Source organism: Lampetra fluviatilis, chromosome 27, assembly GCF_964198595.1.
Source record: "Lampetra fluviatilis chromosome 27, kcLamFluv1.1, whole genome shotgun sequence".
Classification (NCBI taxonomy): Eukaryota; Metazoa; Chordata; class Hyperoartia; order Petromyzontiformes; family Petromyzontidae; genus Lampetra; species Lampetra fluviatilis.
In genome coordinates this window covers 1471045-1489201 of record NC_136301.1, presented here as the reverse complement: position 1 = coordinate 1489201, position 18157 = coordinate 1471045, and the positions used below count along the sequence as shown (strand labels likewise).

At 48.1% G+C, this 18157-nt stretch overlaps 1 long non-coding RNA gene across 2 annotated transcripts; it reads right to left on the bottom strand.

Moving 5' to 3' along the window:
* Positions 1-10784: 10784 nt before the first annotated feature.
* Positions 10785-15297, bottom strand: LOC144942252 (uncharacterized). Of its 2 annotated transcripts, none has more exons than XR_013639348.1 (3): positions 15189-15297; positions 14434-14523; positions 10785-10929 (listed from the first exon to the last, which is right to left on the bottom strand). It is a non-coding gene; the product is annotated as an uncharacterized LOC144942252 (long non-coding RNA). The 2 variants fall into 2 exon arrangements; XR_013639347.1 differs by having other exon boundaries at positions 14437-14523.
* Positions 15298-18157: the final 2860 nt, after the last annotated feature.

Below are 18157 nucleotides of genomic sequence, written 5' to 3'. Positions count from 1 at the left end.
TATGAAATTTTGATGAAAATAATAAAAATTAATAATTTTCCGAAAAATGCGCAAATCGCATTAATTATGTTAATGTGTGTATTAACATGCATAAATTATGATATTGCATGTGATTATATGCATATATTATGATAGTGTGAGTAATTATATGCATAAATTATGATAATCGCTGAGATAATCGTGGTAAGTTATGCGGATGCTTGCGATGATGTTAATGTGAGCAGTTGTGGTAATTAGGCTCAGCTTCGTTTATCCAGAGTTATGTCAATCAGGATAACACGATGATCAATGATTAAACGTTTACCGATTATCCTAGCGTGTGTTATGATATTTAGGTCTCCATTTTCATATCTCATCACAGGATACAGTTATCAAAAATATGATGGTTTTGCATGGACTTGGAAAGAAGCACTCGAACAGTTGGTGTTAAGTAATTTTATTCTAACAAGCATGTGACATTCTATCATGCAGGTCAAACATGCGTCAATAATTCATGAATAACCAAACACTTATGCATTTGCGATATCAAGCATTCGATTAATATGGATAACTAAAATTCTTATGCAATTACGAGATTAAGCATTGACTAAAATGAATGAATAAACACTTATGCATTTACTAAATTGAATAACTCCAAACTCTTATGCATTTTCGATATTGTGCATTCGACTAATATGGATAACTACAATTCTTATGCAATTACGAGATTAAGCATTGACTAAAATGAATGAATGAACACTTATGCATTTACTAAATTGAATAACTCAAACTCTTATGCATTTTCGATATTGTGCATTTAACGAACTGAATGACCAAAAATTATTATGCAATCGTAACCTCTACCTCTCCACCAGGCATCTCATTAGTTCGTTTTTGTATCGATCACCATCGGCGACTGGCCGAGTTTGAAAACAAGCATGACACATTTCGTTTTGCGTTAATAAAAGCACTTATTGTATCCCCGAGGCGAAAGTATATGTCAATAGATTCATCGGTAAGTATAATATTCTTTTAACGGAATGTTGGAGTCAATGGTGGGTGAGGGCGTGTTGCGGGAGAGCTAATCTGGCTCTGTTTTAATTAATTCTTCGGCGAGGCTCTATGACAAAGGAAACTGGTTTGACAAGATTTTCTCTGTGTTTCCTCGAGTCTGTATGTGGGGAGTGATACAACCTCTCTGCCGTCTGTGCGAGTTGCAGCTGACACTTTCTCCGCGATGAGGTGAGCGGCGGCGCTTGGCGGCGCTTGGCGGCCCTCGGTAGCTGACGGCGCGGTGGCGCGCTCTCGGTAGCTGACGGCGCGGTGGCGCGCTCTCGTAGCTGACGGCGCGGTGGCGCGCTCTCGTAGCTGACGGCGCGGTGGCGCGCTCTCGTAGCTGACGGCGCGGTGGCGCGCTCTCGTAGCTGACGGCGCGGTGGCGCGCTCTCGTAGCTGACGGCGCGGTGGCGCGCTCTCGTAGCTGACGGCGCGGTGGCGCGCTCTCGTAGCTGACGGCGCGGTGGCGCGCTCTCGTAGCTGACGGCGCGGTGGCGCGCTCTCGTAGCTGACGGCGCGGTGGCGCGCTCTCGTAGCTGACGGCGCGGTGGCGCGCTCTCGTAGCTGACGGCGCGGTGGCGCGCTCTCGTAGCTGACGGCGCGGTGGCGCGCTCTCGTAGCTGACGGCGCGGTGGCGCGCTCTCGTAGCTGACGGCGCGGTGGCGCGCTCTCGTAGCTGACGGCGCGGTGGCGCGCTCTCGTAGCTGACGGCGCGGTGGCGCGCTCTCGTAGCTGACGGCGCGGTGGCGCGCTCTCGTAGCTGACGGCGCGGTGGCGCGCTCTCGTAGCTGACGGCGCGGTGGCGCGCTCTCGTAGCTGACGGCGCGGTGGCGCGCTCTCGTAGCTGACGGCGCGGTGGCGCGCTCTCGTAGCTGACGGCGCGGTGGCGCGCTCTCGTAGCTGACGGCGCGGTGGCTCGCTCTTTCTCTCCACTGCTGGATGACGAGTCGGTTCTCGTTGGTTGTCGCTCTGGCGATGAACGATGCTTTCGCTCGTTGCTGGTATTGACGTTGGGTTGAAGTTGTTGGCTCGAGAGTGATAGCTGGAATCTCCGTCCGTTTCACTCGCAGCTCGGCGGCTAAGTGTAGTAATTCTTCTTAGGTGGTGCAGACCTCGGCTTGTAGCAGCACGTCGCTACCTCGCGATTCTCGTCATGCTGGATGACGAAAGCTTCTTGACGATCTGTGGTGGAGTCGAAGCCCTGGCGATGTGTGGTGGGGGGCCAGGCCCCTGACGAAGTGAGTTGAATGGATTTTTCCCCGGCTTATGTTGAGAAAATGCCCTCCGTTTCCCGAGTTGTTCAAAGTCTGTCATAAAACCTTCCTGTGTGTGACCATCTGCATCCGTGTGTGTGTCCGTCCGTGTGTTTCGCTTTGAAGACACAGTTGTTGTCGTTTTGAAAGGGGGGGGGGCTCGTGACGGCGCCAACGAAGTTATACATTAGCCAGACCGATGATTCGCGTCGAGTTATATATATAAAAGAGATATTCGAATCCATGTTTTTGTTACTGAATAATATTTGTCGCGACAACCTACGCGTTAAGCGAGCTTAATTATTTCCGCCCTCGCTCGGGGATCATATCTTTTGTCTCACACAGCTTAAGTTGTTTTGGTTTGGAAGTTGAAATGCGACTTATTCCATTATGCCCCAGTTATGCCGAAACCGTGTTCCCGATGTTTCATCGTGACCCGATCTCTCATGGAGATGTTATTCCTTGCGTGTGCAATTTTTGCTGTCCGTGTTGTGGGAAGACAAAGACGGTTGTTTCCACGGTGGAAGCGCCCGGCGCATGCGCTTATTTATTTATTTCTGAGAGCGTGTTAATTTCCTTTGAGCCATTGCCCGGGAGTTTTATTGGTGTCATTTCCCGGCTTTGTGCCTGCGTGTGGAGATCCTCTCGGAAAGACAAAGACGGTCGTGTTGCTGCTGTTGTTTTCAGGGGGTTGTTGTGTTTGGTTAATTTTGAGAGCCTTATTCACCGTTAGCTCCTAGGATATTCACTTTAATTCCGTACTTATTATTTGACTTCTTGTGATTATTTAATCTGCTATCCCGGCTAAGAATTTTGTTTTGGAGCGAAATATATGCCATAATTGTTCTTCGATGCTTCGGCCCGGCCGTGTAGAAATTCTATAAAGGTAAATAATGTCAGTATTTAATTAACAATGATGGGTCGCGATTCTGGTGCAGACTGTAGTCTGATTTTCAATTGTAGTGAGGATGGATACTGTTTGCTTACTTCATGGCTAAGTTGTACTAGTTTGTCTAACATGGTTCAAAACCCGTTTGTGTTTTTTTGTTAATGTTGTTCCTTTGTTAAGAATATAATTATATATTTCGTGGCCTGGTTTTGTACTTATAAAAGGGTTTTTTTCCCTTTACGAACGGATGTTTCTTCCAGAACCCCCCCGGCTACCATTCCCCCCTCCCTTGTTCCTCTTGTGTGAAATTCGGGGAGTTTTTTTTATGATCTTGATTACCCTTCTTTCATGCCCTCTTTCCTTTGAAATGAGGTGTGCGCACATCTGTGTTAGTGTGTGGGGGCCTCTGTGGGAGTGTGAGGGCGTGTCCGTTCTCACGTTGCCCCGTGTATATTAAAAAACGATATTATCTATGTTGGCAGAATAATTCTTAAAAAAAAAATAATTTTTAAAATTAAAAAGGGGGGCATATATCCAACAGTCCGCCCTTTTGAAAATTATCAGGGGTCGATTTGGCCACTGGCGAATTTTCAAACAAAGTAATGCCCCCTTTTTATGTCATGCATCCCATCAGCCGCCCTTACTCTCGGCGGTTATTTCTTACAACGCGCGTGCACGTATTACAATCTTAATCTGGTTACATCTGAATTAGCAAAGGAAATAACAACCGTTAACATCGATATTGCGTTACATTGGTTCTCGTACATCATAATTCCGACGAATATTCATTTTTGTTTTTGCTTACCATGGTTACATTTGAATTAAGCAAGGAAATTAACAACACGTTAAAACATCGATATCATCAGTTACATGGTTCTCATACATCATAATTCCGACGAATTTCATCTTTGTTTTTGTTAAATCCTGGGAAACGCTAGGTAGCGGTTTCGAACGCATTTATGCGTCACCTTCCTCATGTTGCCTGGTTTACCACTTATCACTTTGATAATTCGATCACGGTTTTCGGGTTCGTTTTTGTAATTTTCTCTCTCACTCTCTCGCGTCGTGGGAGTGTGTGGTGAAAAATTGTGCTGTACATAATCAGAATTCGCGCACACAACCCACTTTGACACTTGGTTCGTGGCATTCGCTCTCTCTGCGATTACATGCACATTTGCCGAGTTTGTGTGTCGATTTAATTCTGTCCCTCGTAATGTTGCCCTCTTTGTTTTTACGAGTGTGTTAGATTTTAACACCATTCCCGATATGTCATGAACATTTGTCTCCATTTTAGCACTCCGATCCACATACATTTTGGTTTCCCTTGGATATTTTTCATTCAAAGGCTCACGCCTGCGCTCCTCAGGGCGTGTCTCTGTGTGCTCTCTTTGTCTCTGCTGTCTGTTATCTACTGTCCGATCACGCCTCAATGCAACCCCGCACCCGATCCGCGCGCCTTTCACAAGAGCACCGCCCGTGTTTTTGCCCGCCCTGTCACCTGCAGCCTGCTTGTATTTCCCATTGAGCTCGGGGTTTAACAAAACCTCGGCGGGTGGTTCATCATGTATTTGTACCGCATTCTGTGTTATTCCTCTATTCCCTCCTGGTATAGCCGGTGGAGGAATTGGTCGGAATTGGATCGATTGTGTTTGACCTCCCATCCTGCGATTCTCCTGAATGTTCGCATCCATATCTCCGCGGTCTGTGTAACACCTTCCCGCTAGGTGGTTATCTCGCCATCTTAGTGTGCAACTTTGGCCTCGTGTGTGTCGTGGCATGGGGTGTTGGTATGGTTCTGTTCTGAACCTCTCCCTCCTACGATTCTCGTACATTTTTGGCCCAGTGTTTTTCCCATTTGGGTGCCAAATTTTTTTTGGATTGTTACTTCGCCATCTCTGTGGGTAATTTTGACCTTGTGTGTGTCGTGGCATGGGGTGTTGGTATGGTTCTGTTCTGAACCTCCCCCTCCTGTGATTCCTCTGAATGTTCGGCTTTGTGCCGCTCTCATTCTCGTGCCAACCTCTCTCTGGTTTATTTTGCCATGTGTGCGTGTGTGTTTGCTCTTCTAGGCATTGTGGGACTGTTCGGCGATTTTTATTCCTCTCTGAGAGGCTGGGTTCCTTATCCCTCTCCCTGTGTTCTGGATCCGAATTCTGATTCTTAGCTCTGTATAACCATGCCATGCACGCCTTGCTCTCTATGCGGCGTAAGGATGCGGTTTCTGGATTCAAAACCATTCTCACCCTTTCTGTAATCTCTGGGCTCAAGGATTCAAAAAACATAATTTTGAACATTTTATCTCCTTCGTGGTATTGATTCACATCGCCTGCGTAATACGCTCTTTTAAATTGTACGAGGTAGTCACGTGGATCTTGGTCCATGCCCTGGGTCATCGATTTTACAGCATAAAACCCTTCAGTGAGTGTCGAATATTCTCCAAACTTCCGAATCACTGCCAGGCTCAGTTGTTTAAAATCATTTCTAACCTTGTGTGGTAGTGACTTTACCCATGGAATAGAATCTTTATGTAAGCTTCGTTTCAACAAACTCGCTTTTTCATCCCGTCTCATCAGCCCTCTAATCATTGCCTCCTCTTCTATTGTTGCGATATGTGTGTGGATATCCATAGTCTTATTGTGGGGGTCAAAATCGGGAATTCTGATTAGAGCCTTGTCCATCAATTTAAGGGTTTTACTGGTGAATAGGTATTCCGAAAGTCGATTGCCGACAGCGTCATCATCAAACAAGTTATCATCAGGCAATCTGTCACTTTGATCTGTACTGTGTCGGGCGTGGTTAAGCGGTGTGCATTTTCTGTGTGCGCGCCCCGTGCCGTGTCGCTCGTGTTGCCATTTCCCTTCAGTTTTTGCCTCTGCCCTTAGTGGAGCATGTCCAGTCGACTTTACTTTAACATTTTGCCTCCCTCTATCTGTGAAGTTGTCAGTCTCACATGTTTTTGTTTGCATATGTATCTCTCCCTCCCTTCTCTCGAATTGTGAGGGTTTCCCTTTGTCAAGGACTTTTTGTTCGATATCCATAATTTTTTTGCGATCAGTCCCTGGACTCTGTCCCCGTACCCACGAGTGTGATTTACTGTTACTTCCATATTTATTCTGTGGGTCAACGTCTGTGAGTTTCGCTGGTGTCGCGAGCCCTGATTTCTCCTCCCTTACGATGGTGTGAGGACATTTTTCCTCGTTTATTAGAGACGATTTCTCTCCTGTTTCCATTCCGAATTTTCCTTCATTCCACCATCCCTGTCTGTATGCCTGTGTGAAAAGGCATGAGTCCTGTCCTGCCTTCTCTGCAGCTTTTGCATCGTGTTCGCCTTCCTTACATTTTATCCAGTCAATTAGTTTCCCCCGAGGTGTGTTCGTGTTATCGATACAGCTCCCTTCCCATATGTCTCTCTGACTGTACTGCTTTGTAACAGATTGGTCGGTACGTTTTAATACGAGCTCCCCGTATCCCGTAACCCATTCAAAAATTATTCCTAATCCTAGCATCTTAGGTATGGCAAGAGTTCCTTTGACAATTCCTTTTAGAGTGCATATAAAACAATTATCTCACAGAGTGTAGTCAGTTTGACTCGAGCTATTGTTATTTTCCGATTCAGAGTGCGTACCTCTAACACCACTTATCACAGGGTGCAATCGGTTTGATACGATATTATCTTAATTCCACTGTCTCTGTTTCAACCTGCTATTCTGGGTTTTAACCTTAGAGGGCGTTTTTTTTTGTTTTACGCCCGTTTACAATCACAATGCAATGTTTGGTCACGATATTCTGGTTAACACGAAGTGATTCATTCCATCATCCATGCAAAACACTGTCTGTGAGAGATCCCGGACGACGCCACCCCATTATGTTGTATATGTCGGAGTTATGAAATTTTGATGAAAATAATAAAAATTAATAATTTTCCGAAAAATGCGCAAATCGCATTAATTATGTTAATGTGTGTATTAACATGCATAAATTATGATATTGCATGTGATTATATGCATATATTATGATAGTGTGAGTAATTATATGCATAAATTATGATAATCGCTGAGATAATCGTGGTAAGTTATGCGGATGCTTGCGATGATGTTAATGTGAGCAGTTGTGGTAATTAGGCTCAGCTTCGTTTATCCAGAGTTATGTCAATCAGGATAACACGATGATCAATGATTAAACGTTTACCGATTATCCTAGCGTGTGTTATGATATTTAGGTCTCCATTTTCATATCTCATCACAGGATACAGTTATCAAAAATATGATGGTTTTGCATGGACTTGGAAAGAAGCACTCGAACAGTTGGTGTTAAGTAATTTTATTCTAACAAGCATGTGACATTCTATCATGCAGGTCAAACATGCGTCAATAATTCATGAATAACCAAACACTTATGCATTTGCGATATCAAGCATTCGATTAATATGGATAACTAAAATTCTTATGCAATTACGAGATTAAGCATTGACTAAAATGAATGAATAAACACTTATGCATTTACTAAATTGAATAACTCCAAACTCTTATGCATTTTCGATATTGTGCATTCGACTAATATGGATAACTACAATTCTTATGCAATTACGAGATTAAGCATTGACTAAAATGAATGAATGAACACTTATGCATTTACTAAATTGAATAACTCAAACTCTTATGCATTTTCGATATTGTGCATTTAACGAACTGAATGACCAAAAATTATTATGCAATCGTAACCTCTACCTCTCCACCAGGCATCTCATTAGTTCGTTTTTGTATCGATCACCATCGGCGACTGGCCGAGTTTGAAAACAAGCATGACACATTTCGTTTTGCGTTAATAAAAGCACTTATTGTATCCCCGAGGCGAAAGTATATGTCAATAGATTCATCGGTAAGTATAATATTCTTTTAACGGAATGTTGGAGTCAATGGTGGGTGAGGGCGTGTTGCGGGAGAGCTAATCTGGCTCTGTTTTAATTAATTCTTCGGCGAGGCTCTATGACAAAGGAAACTGGTTTGACAAGATTTTCTCTGTGTTTCCTCGAGTCTGTATGTGGGGAGTGATACAACCTCTCTGCCGTCTGTGCGAGTTGCAGCTGACACTTTCTCCGCGATGAGGTGAGCGGCGGCGCTTGGCGGCGCTTGGCGGCCCTCGGTAGCTGACGGCGCGGTGGCGCGCTCTCGGTAGCTGACGGCGCGGTGGCGCGCTCTCGTAGCTGACGGCGCGGTGGCGCGCTCTCGTAGCTGACGGCGCGGTGGCGCGCTCTCGTAGCTGACGGCGCGGTGGCGCGCTCTCGTAGCTGACGGCGCGGTGGCGCGCTCTCGTAGCTGACGGCGCGGTGGCGCGCTCTCGTAGCTGACGGCGCGGTGGCGCGCTCTCGTAGCTGACGGCGCGGTGGCGCGCTCTCGTAGCTGACGGCGCGGTGGCGCGCTCTCGTAGCTGACGGCGCGGTGGCGCGCTCTCGTAGCTGACGGCGCGGTGGCGCGCTCTCGTAGCTGACGGCGCGGTGGCGCGCTCTCGTAGCTGACGGCGCGGTGGCGCGCTCTCGTAGCTGACGGCGCGGTGGCGCGCTCTCGTAGCTGACGGCGCGGTGGCGCGCTCTCGTAGCTGACGGCGCGGTGGCGCGCTCTCGTAGCTGACGGCGCGGTGGCGCGCTCTCGTAGCTGACGGCGCGGTGGCGCGCTCTCGTAGCTGACGGCGCGGTGGCGCGCTCTCGTAGCTGACGGCGCGGTGGCGCGCTCTCGTAGCTGACGGCGCGGTGGCGCGCTCTCGTAGCTGACGGCGCGGTGGCGCGCTCTCGTAGCTGACGGCGCGGTGGCGCGCTCTCGTAGCTGACGGCGCGGTGGCTCGCTCTTTCTCTCCACTGCTGGATGACGAGTCGGTTCTCGTTGGTTGTCGCTCTGGCGATGAACGATGCTTTCGCTCGTTGCTGGTATTGACGTTGGGTTGAAGTTGTTGGCTCGAGAGTGATAGCTGGAATCTCCGTCCGTTTCACTCGCAGCTCGGCGGCTAAGTGTAGTAATTCTTCTTAGGTGGTGCAGACCTCGGCTTGTAGCAGCACGTCGCTACCTCGCGATTCTCGTCATGCTGGATGACGAAAGCTTCTTGACGATCTGTGGTGGAGTCGAAGCCCTGGCGATGTGTGGTGGGGGGCCAGGCCCCTGACGAAGTGAGTTGAATGGATTTTTCCCCGGCTTATGTTGAGAAAATGCCCTCCGTTTCCCGAGTTGTTCAAAGTCTGTCATAAAACCTTCCTGTGTGTGACCATCTGCATCCGTGTGTGTGTCCGTCCGTGTGTTTCGCTTTGAAGACACAGTTGTTGTCGTTTTGAAAGGGGGGGGGGCTCGTGACGGCGCCAACGAAGTTATACATTAGCCAGACCGATGATTCGCGTCGAGTTATATATATAAAAGAGATATTCGAATCCATGTTTTTGTTACTGAATAATATTTGTCGCGACAACCTACGCGTTAAGCGAGCTTAATTATTTCCGCCCTCGCTCGGGGATCATATCTTTTGTCTCACACAGCTTAAGTTGTTTTGGTTTGGAAGTTGAAATGCGACTTATTCCATTATGCCCCAGTTATGCCGAAACCGTGTTCCCGATGTTTCATCGTGACCCGATCTCTCATGGAGATGTTATTCCTTGCGTGTGCAATTTTTGCTGTCCGTGTTGTGGGAAGACAAAGACGGTTGTTTCCACGGTGGAAGCGCCCGGCGCATGCGCTTATTTATTTATTTCTGAGAGCGTGTTAATTTCCTTTGAGCCATTGCCCGGGAGTTTTATTGGTGTCATTTCCCGGCTTTGTGCCTGCGTGTGGAGATCCTCTCGGAAAGACAAAGACGGTCGTGTTGCTGCTGTTGTTTTCAGGGGGTTGTTGTGTTTGGTTAATTTTGAGAGCCTTATTCACCGTTAGCTCCTAGGATATTCACTTTAATTCCGTACTTATTATTTGACTTCTTGTGATTATTTAATCTGCTATCCCGGCTAAGAATTTTGTTTTGGAGCGAAATATATGCCATAATTGTTCTTCGATGCTTCGGCCCGGCCGTGTAGAAATTCTATAAAGGTAAATAATGTCAGTATTTAATTAACAATGATGGGTCGCGATTCTGGTGCAGACTGTAGTCTGATTTTCAATTGTAGTGAGGATGGATACTGTTTGCTTACTTCATGGCTAAGTTGTACTAGTTTGTCTAACATGGTTCAAAACCCGTTTGTGTTTTTTTGTTAATGTTGTTCCTTTGTTAAGAATATAATTATATATTTCGTGGCCTGGTTTTGTACTTATAAAAGGGTTTTTTTCCCTTTACGAACGGATGTTTCTTCCAGAACCCCCCCGGCTACCATTCCCCCCTCCCTTGTTCCTCTTGTGTGAAATTCGGGGAGTTTTTTTTATGATCTTGATTACCCTTCTTTCATGCCCTCTTTCCTTTGAAATGAGGTGTGCGCACATCTGTGTTAGTGTGTGGGGGCCTCTGTGGGAGTGTGAGGGCGTGTCCGTTCTCACGTTGCCCCGTGTATATTAAAAAACGATATTATCTATGTTGGCAGAATAATTCTTAAAAAAAAAATAATTTTTAAAATTAAAAAGGGGGGCATATATCCAACAGGAGGGGCGCTGGGGGGTGTGAGGGGAGGGGCGCTGGGGGGTGTGAGGGGAGGGGCGCGGGGGGGTGCGCACGCGAGCACGCGCCGCCGTTCCGGCACGGGTTCCGCGCGCACGGGTCTGGGTCGTCGTCGTCGTCATGGTAACCGTTGGCCTGGTAACCGGGTACCGGGTGTGGGGGTGACATCACACACAGAGAGACACACAGAGACACACACAGAGACACACAGAGACACACACAGAGACACACAGAGACACACAGAGACACACAACAACAACAACCGCCGTTCGCCACTAAATGGGAGTGACGTTACCACGGCGCTTGTGCCAGGCTAGGTACACATTGAGGTCACGTGAAGTGTCGAGAGCTCGCCGGCAGCAAGACACAGGACAGACTCAGGTGCCGTGGGTTGACTGAGACCGGCAGAAGCACCACCTGTGCACCCAACTGTGCCAACTTGCTGAGTTTTATCCACCCGGCGCTCCGCTCGTTGTTGTGAGCGTCACTCCTCCGCATTCCGTTGCTGGAGGGCGATTTACTCCAACTGCCCAGTAGCATCCTTCACGAACCTCCCCCACGGCACTGGTACCAGTCATCGACTAGTCCACTCAGCTCCATATCCTCCCGTACCGCATCAGTCCATCTCTTCACCAGCCCATGTCGTGCCCGTTTAGCGCCCTCTATGCAGCCAAACAGAAGCTGCTTGGGCATGCGGTGGCTGGGCATGCGGGCTGCATGACCCAGCCACCGCAGCCTGGCCTGCCGGAGGAGCTCACTGATGGGGCTGTGTTCAGATCTGAATGGTTCAAGGCTGCACAGGTGTCGTTAAGGGGTCCACGTTTCACAAGAATAAAGAAGACCCGGAGCTTCGCGTGGAGCGATAGGCCAGGTCGCTGCCACACAGCTTTAAACAGTTGATGTAAGTATTGTGTAATGCCGCTCGATTGATTAAATGTGAGACCTCGGCTGGCAAAACGTTGGCCTCTGAAAAAAGGTCGCCAGGCAGTTCCCTTGGGAGGTCATCTCTGTTCAGCATATGCCACTCATATGAGATAGTTAGCTACTCCCTCGAATATTTGAGGTTCTAAAATCCTAGGCGGATCAACCCCACATTGCCCCGTGATGCTGTATGGGCTGAAGGGTTTCCCCCCCCCTCTGCCAAAAACCCTCACAGACATCCTCAGCAAATTTTCAAACTTGTTCCTCAAGGTCGGAGATCGGATCACCACTCCACCACTTAAGGACGGCGATAGACTGTGACGCTGAAAGTTAAGTTGTTGATGGAATTAAAGAGTTATTTGGGATCACAAGCTACTGAGGGCTAATTCTAGGGCGAAGATTAGGGCGGGTTGTTTTAACACATACCCTCTTACGCATATCAGCAATGTATCTGTTTAATGCTTGCGTAACTTAATTGTAACTGTGCTGTGTCATTGTTTTATGACCCAGGCCACTCTTGCAAATGAGATTCCATCCTGGTCTCTTGAGTTCTCACCCAGACACACAAAATACACGCGGACACCATTGCCGTCCATTCACTTCCATGCACCCCTCCCCTCCACATTCCCCCAATATCCCCGCCCCTCCCCCAACCACCCCTCCCCCTCCCCTCCACATTCCCCCAATAACCCCGCCCCTCCCCCAATCACCCCACCCCTCCCCCAACCACCCCTCCCACAATTCCCCCTCCCCCAATCAGCCCCTCCCCTCCCGTAATCACCCCTCTCCATCTCCACTGCCACGAGCACTCCCCTACCCCAATCACCCCGCCCCTCTCCTACCTCTCCCCCGCCCCTCCCCCCCTCCACGTGCCCCCGCCCCCCCGTTGCGGAAAGGCGCGCGCGCGCACCCACGTGACGCGTGGCGCGTGGGTGCGCGCGCGCCGCGCGCCCTTCTCAATGTCGGGCTCCGAGGAAGTTGCGATTGACCTTGAGTGAGAATTTAACCATCGTCAGCAGCAGCAGCAGCCGCATCGTTTTCATCACCACGCACATTACTCATCACATCACCGACTGGCGCGGTTAGCGACGTACGGTGTGGAAGAAGTTCGGCATACGCACATACCACCACTAGTACCACCATCATCATCACGATCATTGTAATCATCGGCAGCATCTTCACTAACATCGTCACACACATCACTAACATCATCGTAATCATCGGCAGCATCTTCGCCAACATCATCCCGAACATCACTAACATTCTCATCATCACTGTCAGTATCGGAATTGTCACTGAATATCGTCATCATCACTGTTAGTGTCATCATCATCATCAGCGTCATCACGATCATTTTCACCGACATCGTCAGGATCATCACCACTCACAATCATACCATCAGCATCATCATCGTCGTCGTGAACATATTATCCTCGTCAATATCAACAGCACCACCACCACCACCACCAACGCCATTATCACCACGTGCATCTTCACGTGATATGCTGTCTCACGGTTTCAGTTGCCATGACAACCACGCGACACCCAAGGCGCCCCTCCCCCCCCATCCCGTGCACTGTCACGTGATCGCATAGTCACGCCAGCCCCCCCCCCCCCCACGTGTGCACATGCAAAGACACAAGATCCCCCGTATCGGTTTAACAGTCTTCTGGGGCAAGTGCTGTTAGCGAGCGCCTATTAAGGTCGCCACGGGTTTAGCCAGCACCACGCCCGGCCGTATTTGTATCCCCAGCACTGGTGTTGAGTAACACGCGTTTACAATATTCCGCTGCCGTGAATGTGCACACGACGACGAGAAGCCACTTCGTTGAGCTGAAAAAGAGCTACTTAGGTGGCTGGGCCTTACCTGGTAAAATACCAAAACATCGTCTGAAGTTTTTGTTCGTTTAAATATTTACAACGCGCACACCGAACACTTTGTTATTCACGCGAGGGCGATTACGCCTTCTGGAGGCTCTGGAGCGGAGGTCCGGATGTCACTCGTCATTGATGTTGACGGTGGTTGCCAATCGATTTCAGGTCGCGGGGTTCGTAACGCAGTACGCTAATCACTGCGCCACCACACCCCATATACAAAGAACCCCCGTATAGCCTCAAAATACTGTTGTGGCAAGTACCGTTAGCGAGCACCTACGAAGGCCTGAAAGGAGGGAGTCGGGGGCCAGCATCGCCTTTGTCCCTCTGGTGACGATGTTTACACATTCGCCACTCAATGTCGGTGGCGTCACCGCGGCGCTTGTGCCAGGCTATGTGCACTTTGAGGCTACAAAGATCCCCCATATAGCCTTAACAGACTGTAGGGGCAAGTGCTGTTAGCGAGCACCTATGAAGGCCGGAACGGTACACGAGGGGGTGGGTGGCCAGCACCACGCCCGACCGCCTTTGTCTCCCTAGTGGCGATGTTTACACACCGCACCAGGTACTCATTTGAGGCTGAGTCGACCTAGGGGAGGCCCGGGACCGGTTCAGATAATCGTCACTGGTGTTGGCCGTGAGCGGGAATCGAACCCGTCTCGCCGGGTTCATAGCGCAGCGCGCTAACCGCTACACTACCGCTCCCCACTACTTTGAGGCTACACACGCGCGCGCACACACACGCGTACAGACACGCGCGCGCGCACACAAAAACATGCAGACACCTGCACGGCGACGCGCTAACCACTGCGCCACCGCTCCCCCCGCACACATCACACCCACCACCTGTGCGCTGAGGGTGTTCAGCACCACGGACAGCAGCAGCAGCAGAGCGACTTGAGCTGCCATCTCGAGCCTCGCAGAATCTCACCTCTTCATTCAACACAACAAACAACAACACCGATGATGATAATGAACCGATAATAATGATGATTGTAACATTTTACGAATGGCCGTTGTTGATGTAGAGCAACAACTGTAATTTGACATCGATGATAATGATGTATGATCACGGTGGTGATGATGCATTACGGTGAATATATGATGGTAGCTACATCATGTTGTTGATGTTGAGGATGGATTGATGGTGATAGCTATGTATTTATTCTGACTCCAATCAAATGGTGACTATTATGTGATTATTAATGAATGATGGTAGCCTGATGCTGTTTCGGGGTCACGACGACGATGCTTATAAACATGCGTTGTTTAATGGTAATCGTGAACGTGACAGTGTTTATTTAGTTTAACTGTTATCATACCGATTAACTCGTGATTAGCATCGCCGTTATGATGGATTAATGCTAATTATAATTACGCGAAACCTTGAATTATGACGGCGTGACGATGGTGAATTTCTGATGACAATTAACAATTGTTTACGATCAGGGTTCGCCGATCATGTCGAAATGTTTTAAACATAATCGTCATGACGACGCGAAATGTTGACTTGTTCATGACGATGGTGGTGAATTGATGATGAGGATCAATTGCTAATGATGTTGATGATGATGATGTTGTTGATGTTGAGCACCCACGTGTGTCTAATCGCGCCTCCACAATGCAGGAATTCCTCGCCGTGTTGACGACCGCCGCTCCGTGTCTGGAGCTCGGGACGCCGGTGACGAATGGATGGAATCGATTCCAGCACGCAGCCAACAGAGACGATTTTTGGAATCGATGGGAGTTGAATCTCTTCCCTCGGCTAAAGTAATAATTAAAAAACCCAAGTCAGGTTCGCCGCGATGTGACGATGCTTACGATGATCGTATCGCCCCGTTGTGTACAATATCGTCATATCGTGATTAAAGTTGCGCATCTTATTCGTTTTCTGAAACGTCGTTGTTAAATAACAAGAGCGCAATAATTAAACGTTTAAATAAATATCCCATTCATTTTCTTGTATAAAATACAATTGTATTTTATTATGTTTTATTTTTATTATTTCCCTTCTACGTGACTTTACCGAAAGAACCAAGAAGATGAATCCCTGCAGTCACGAAAGCTTTAAATCCAAAAATATCCCTTTCTCTACTCGTTGGTTTTTTCGGTAAAGTCACGTCGGCAGAAAAAGAATAGATCACTATTAAGAAAAAGAATAGATCACTATTAAGAAAAAGAATAGATCACTATTAAGAATATCGATCTATTATTTTCTACCTACGTGACTTTACCGAAAGAACTAAAAAGAATGGATTTCTGCAGTCACGAAAGCTTCAAATGAAAATATCCCGTTGCCCATCAAGGTTGGACCTTTCTGTGAAATCCTTTGCGTACGCCATGTGTGTGACACGGCGGTGGTTATACGACTTCACTTTATTGTGAGTTCCATAGTACACCCAATTAATGAATGAACACGAATACATTAGCAGCGAACACGTCTCCTTCGCATATCTGCCTCTCTACATAAACAAATATAAATAATAATATTATCAGAGTGTGTTTTGTGTTTGCATTTTGACCATAAGTATGGTGGTTAATGCACACATGATTCCTGGTAAAAAGGTTTCAGTTTTGTTGCCAAAAAAAGGGGAAACCCCTATTATTATATTTTGGTACTGACAAAGGAGGTCTAATTATGTAAATATAAATAACAAAACATATTTTTATTTTTGGTTATTTCGGTAAAGTCACGTTATTTAATTTATTTTATTTTTACATGACTTTACCGAAAGAACCAAAGAGTAATTCCTGCAGTCACGAAAGCTTCAAATCAAGTTTAAAACATATTTTTGTTACCCATCCCATCAGTCGGCCGCACGGCCTTCTGGGCCTTCGAAAGGAAGCAGTCTACCTGGGGATGGTGAGAGATGGCCACAGCTTTGGCAGAGCCTTCATACAGCAGTGGTAAGATCATGGAGGAGGATGATGAACCACTCTGCACACATGCACTCCACACTAGAGTACAGTATATGGAATCATGCCAGGTTTCGGGTAATGGCCCTTGTGAAGAAAATATAAATTCGGCGATGTTTTAAGCAATAAAACTTTATTTTCTTTCAAGGTCACAGTGTTGTTAGTGCCCAGTGTGTTGCATTTTTCGTATTGACTGCAGCTTTTGCATCACTGCCAATGCTACAGCAGCACTAGATAGTCCATATCAATTTTTGTAATTAAACTATTAATCTTTTTATATTTATTTTACCAGTGAGCTATGTAGCTGTTTTCCAGAAGCGACCAGGCTACAAATGATAGCTCAACAAAGTGGCTTATCACGTGGAAATGTACTGTATATACTCGAAACGCGTGATGTTCATTCTAAATGTGGAGAGAAAACACGGAGAGACATGCAAACAGGAAGAACACACAAACTCCAAATATACAGCAGGCGTCAGGGTCGGCATCGAGCGCACGACATCCTGTATACCAGGCGAAGTAGTTAACATCTCGCCACCGTGACCTCAATATATGGGGAATATCAGAGGGTAATGAAGCAAACTCCATTGATGTTCAATACATCTATGCTCTCGCGTCTATGATCCCCCCGATCCCGACAGCGTGGAGAAGATCTTATGCAGCAGTGGATTGACAAAGCGCTGCACGTGGGTTGTGACCCCTACCCCGCATAGCCTACGAGCACCTATGAAGGTGACAGCATTCTGCGCATTGAGTGGGCGGTGTGGCTAGACCACGGTTGACCGCCTTTGTCTTCCGGGTCGCCGGATTCGTCGCGCATTGCGCTAACCACTACACTGCCGCTCCCGCTAACCACACCCCGCCAATAGGCAACAGCACACGAGGGGGTGGATAGGCAGCACCACACCGGGCCGCCTTTGTCTCCCGAGAAGCGATGTTTGCACATCGTACTACAGTTATTTGAGGCTGAGTTGATGTAGGGGATTCCCAGGACCGGTTCAGATAATCGCCACTGATATTGGTGGTCGTGGGCCGGAATTGAACCCTGGTCGCGGGGTTCGTAGCGCAGCGCTCTAGACACCACGCCCCACACTCTCTCTCAAAGATGCCCCCGTCAAGTGTTAATAGACCGTTGGGGCAATTGTTGTTTGCGAACACCCATGAAGGTCGGCACGGCACACGAGGGAGAAGGTGGGTGGCCAGCATCAGGCCAGAGGCACATTCTCACACGCGCACACACAGGGCATTACGCACACACACGCGTACACACAGCATCACACGCGCGTGGGCGCGCTGTGTAACTGGCACCCATCGCCTCGTGCAAAGAGCGCGCGTGCTCATTAAGGCGCCTTTAATTGCAGTCTGAGTAACGGCTCCAAAAATACAGCGAACACAGGACGTGATCACGCCCGTGTCAGCGATAATAACAGTGTCAGTGATGATGACTGTCAGTTCTACCATTTCACAGGCATACCCCCACCGCTCCCAGTGCAGCTGTGTTGACTGTTGAGTGGGCGCGTGCGTGTTAGCGAGCTCATATTTAGGCTGTCACGATGGATGTGTGAGCTCGCGGAAGTGGTGGTGGTGGTGGTGGTAAACATCACCACAACCATCACCACCACCCAGCCGCCTTCGTCTCCTGCGATGTCAG